This window comes from Vombatus ursinus, unplaced genomic scaffold (genome assembly GCF_900497805.2).
Source record: "Vombatus ursinus unplaced genomic scaffold, bare-nosed wombat genome assembly UNPS02014774.1, whole genome shotgun sequence".
Lineage (NCBI taxonomy): Eukaryota > Metazoa > Chordata > Mammalia > Diprotodontia > Vombatidae > Vombatus > Vombatus ursinus.
Window position 1 is genome coordinate 3,321,304 of NW_020954552.1, and position 4,937 is coordinate 3,326,240.

Below are 4,937 nucleotides of genomic sequence, written 5' to 3' on the forward strand. Positions count from 1 at the left end.
TAAGTTCAAATCTGGCCTCAGATACTTGACACTTAGTGGCTGTGTGACCCTGAGCAAGTCCCTTTACCCAATTGCCTGGAAAAAAAAAAAAAAAACCCCNTAAGTTCAAATCTGGCCTCAGATACTTGACACTTAGTGGCTGTGTGACCCTGAGCAAGTCCTTTTACCCAATTGCCTGGAAAAAAAAAAAAACCCAAAAAAACAGGTATTATGAACATGTCAAGAGGTGTGATGAATGGCTCTCAGGTCCCTGGGAAATAGGGGACAGTGAATACCTGGTGCTGGTCAAAGCAATACACTTTGACANAGGTATTATGAACATGTCAAGAGGTGTGATGAATGGCTCTCAGGTCCCTGGGAAATAGGGGGCAGTGAATACCTGGTGCTGGTCAAAGCAATACACTTTGACGGAGGGTAAGATCATCCAGAGTGCAAAGGTTTGTTATTATGTCAAGCTCAGGGCAGAGCCTGCTTGTTGAGCCTTAGCTCTGAGAAACAGGGTATCTCCAAATATCTTGATATTTCCCCCTTTCGGCCAAAGGGAGGGGATCTGAAAGAACCTCTACCCTTATGGCCAATAAAGGTGAGGCAGGTATAAGCCAAGATGCCATGAGATATTGCTCAGGGGGTTAGTTCCTTAAGGGGACCTATCAGGTAGGTGTGTCCCAGGTGTCATTGCTAGCCATTGTTTGCTTGCAAGCAGAAAAGGAGGGGGTGGGGGTGGCAAGAATGTAGAGGGAGGAAATGCCAACCCAGGCTTGAATCAGCACCTTGGTAGTTGGGCACATAACTACACACTCACAAGTTTGGCAGCTGTGGGAGTATCCAGAAGAACCTGGTAGGGGCCCTTAAAAATAATGATTGATTGGTCAGTGTAGAGCTAGTTTTCAGATAAGACATATGGGTTGCTTGAGGTGTACAATTGTGCATCAATCTTTGTGTCTGGTTAGCACAACACAGGTCCTTAAACCGCACACAGAGATGGTTCAGTTTCTCAGCCACCCAGGGATAGAATCAAACAATGCAATAAAGTTATTCACACAATTCCCATATAAGACATAATTACATTAAGTCAGATACAGATCAAACTACTTTAGAAGGCTCACAATAGACTAGTTCTGAGAAGGGAGATTTACATGTCACCAAGGTAACCAAGAAAACCCAAACATCTCCTAGTAACTCATTCTCAATATCCATTTAACCAGCACATTTTGAGTCCCAGATGTCTCACGCAGTTATCTGATCCCTAAATATCTTTTCTTGGACAATAGGCTTTATTCTAAGGACAGCTCTGAAGGGGGCTTTGCTTCTCCAGTACTTAATGTAATTTAGCACAATCACTTAAATTTGGTTCTCCAATTTTGAAACTTCAGAGAATTTCAGTTTATATACTACTTGCTGTTTCTATCCATACCTAAATCCTGTACCTGATATAAGAATCTTTTGAAAATTTATGAGGGTCTAACTGAAAATGAACTCTTCTGCCTTTTAAAATTATCACAGATACTTAAAAAAAAATGGGAAAATAATTTCACTTTCTTTACCATTATCAATACAATTTATATGTAAAATCCAATTAATCCTCAATTAATAAATCTGTAATTCAGTTTTGAGAATTTATTACTAAAACTTAAAACTAAAACTCAAGGCCTGAATTTCCATGACAAACAAATTTGGAAGCCAATCATATACATCTGTATATAGTTCCATTTATTTAATAAAAAAACTTTAGGGCAGCTAGGTGGTGCAGTGGATAGAGCGCCAGCCCTGAAGTCAGGAGGTCCCGAGTTCAAATCCGAATTCAGACCAAACACTTGACACTCACTAGCTGCGTGACCCTGGGCAAGTCACTTAACCCCAATTGCCTAAAAAAATAAATAAATAAAAATAAAAGATAAAACTTTCATATCACATTTTTGTCTTAGTACTTTATCTAATCTGTGGCTAGATCCACATGACTTCAAGTGATGTTGTAACAGGGTTATTCTCAGTATATATATATATATATATATATATACACTAAGGGAAAACCTAATTGTTTCCTAGAACCTTCAGTCTCACTCCCCTCAATGGTTAAGACTGGATCCAGGCCATATCCCAGGAAGTGTCTCCAGAGCTATTGCCTCCTAGACCTTAAATCTCTGAAACTGTGGAAAGTACACTGGTTCTGGAGTCAAAAGACCTTCATTCAAATTACTCTGAAATACTTAAAGTATGCTGGAGCTAACTTGTCAGAGCTAATTATTAAATTTTATTAAATGTGAGCAGTTACAAATTCAGGACGCCCTAGAAATCATGGCACGATTTATTGTTTTGTTGATCATCTAGACTTAAGAAAGCAATGGAGAAAATGTTAATAATGCCACTTTTGAATGGTTCTAATTGTCCCCTGGGCAAATCACTTAACCTCTTGGTATATTCTTTGCTACCATGAGTTACAGTGAAGGTAGCAAGTTGCACCAGGAGGAAGGAGTTTCCTCACCAGGGAGTTCCCGGCACCAAAACTATCACAGGTCCAATTTCTATCCCTTACTTAACAACTCATTTTTCTCTGCCTTTTTATCCAAAAGAGCAAAACAAGAAGAAAAAAAAACTTAAAACTTAAAAAGAAAAAGATATGAAATAGAACATGTAATGGGGGTTATTTCCCTGCTTACAGAGTCTCTTGACTTCAATGCAAGAGCAGAAGCACTGGCTGTTCTGACTTACGCTGTATTCTTTAAAGTAAGTGGATTTAAAAATAGAACCACATCCATGTATTTCCTTCAACTAGTTATGTGTCATGCCTGTTTTAGCAAAGAAAGTAATTTGTAACCCCCAACTGAAGAAATCATCTTCTGGATCTACTCACTCCCTGAAACTTTATTGAAACGGGTTGAAGTTTTCAACAGAGATCCCACCAATTCTAATGTTTCGTGATTTCCTCTGAGAAAAGCAATCAAGGTATCTGATGATCTCATTACATCAATTAGCAGATCAATTTACTAAGAAATTTTCTTGATTCCTTTAAATTCCATGTAAATTAAATTCTACTGCTCATTATCATCAGTTCACAATAAACAGCTATCAAAGCTAGAAGGACATGGTGCAAGGTGTTTGGCCTTGTAGCTTCTTGGTCTCGCTGATAAGAAACACCTGGTGGCAGGGTATAGCAATTGCAAAGTGATCTACTTTGGCTTTATGAGAGGAAAAACTGACTAATGAAACCTATAGAAAAAGGGAACTGGCTTCCTCAGGAGGTCTAGCAAAGACTGAATGACCACCTTTTAGACATGTCATGGAGGGGATTTGGGATCAGTTATGTGAGGACTGCGAAGTGCTCTATTTCTGAGGTTTGTGATTGTTTTCAGCCCTATTGCTTCATGTAAATTTATTGCTGGTTTTGGGGAGAGCAAAACACAGCTATCAACGTTATGATAATTATGAAAAATCTACTCTATATTTTCTTATCTACCTTTTAATAGCATTGGAACTTAGAAAACACAGCAGAGGAAATTGTTCAAACAATCTGTACCTAAATGGTCTCTAAAAGCTATCAATTCAAATAAATTTGCCAATTCAGGAATAGATGGATGAATGGATGAATGAAGGAGTGAATGAGTGAGTAGTGAGTGAATGAATGAATAAATGTAAAAGACTACATTTTAGGAAGGACTTGATTAGATAGCAAATGTTCAGAGCAAGACAACCGGGATGCACAGGAACTCCAAAGCATGCCATATGAGATTGAGATGGTGTTTTGTAGTATAGTAGAAATAGTAGATGGTGCAATAGAGTAGACATGTTGGACTTGGAGTCAGGAGAACCTTGGGTTCAAAACCTGTTTCTGGCACATACTAGTTGTATGACTCACAAGCCATTTAAACTCATGAAGCCTCAGTTTCCTTATCTGTAAAGTGAGAATAATGATATAATGCTTCTCTCACAGAGGTGCTATGAGGTTGAAATGAGATAATATTTATAGAGTTCTTTGCAAACTATAAACACCAGGGACAATTATTAAAAACCTGAGCTCTTAAAAAATGTAATGTACTGCCTTTGGAGGCAATTACTAATTAATTCAGTCAAGATGATACAGACCCTTGTAGATATAGTGTGTTTATAGAAAAAAAGTAATAATAAAGGAAAGCATCTAGTTGCTCCACCCCCACAAAAAAAAAAGTTAGTTTAAAATTGACAGAATTCTATAAATAGTTAGTTATCAGAGTGTTTTCCTAGGAACATCAGCCTAGGCTATTTTCCCATGAAATTGCTTTTTAATACAAAGTAAATATTTCCTGACCTTATGAATACAGACTGCAGCTCATCTGCATATATTTAATTATCTAGAGCAGTGTTTCTCAAACTAGGAAATGTCTAAGAGCATCACAGAGATAATACTGGTAAGACTATAAACAGTTGCCTGTTGGCATCAGTAATAATAATAATAATAACAACAATAGATTACAGTCACATAAGACTTTATAGTTTATAAAGTGCTGGCCTAATAACTCTGTGAGGTAGGAAGTATAAGCATTATCACAGAATCACATTATAGACTAAAGGGACTTAGAAATCATCTAATTCAACTCCCTAATTTTACTGATAAGGAAACTGATCTTCATGAAGGTTAAATGATGTGCTTAATGTTACACAGTTAGATTGTGGCACATCCAGAATTCAAAACCAAGTATTCTTACTCCAAATCTAATATTCTTTTTACTATACCCTTTCCCCCATTTTGGTTCTGTTTTTAACATATAGAAAAACTGAGTGTGAGGACCTCAAGTATAGTGGATATTGAACCACCCTCACAGTCAGAAAGACCTGATTTCATGTCTAGCTTCTATTACACACTACTTATGTGACCCTAGGCAAGTCATGTAAACTCCCAATGCCCTAGGCAATTCTCCAAGACAAGGAATTACAGGTAGCTAGGTGGTAGTAATGGACAGAGC

General features: G+C 37.5%; 1 pseudogene; it reads left to right on the forward strand.

The window, feature by feature from the left end:
* Positions 1-598, forward strand: part of LOC114044615 — a 50,463-nt pseudogene extending 49,865 nt beyond the window's left edge.
* Positions 599-4,937: the final 4,339 nt, after the last annotated feature.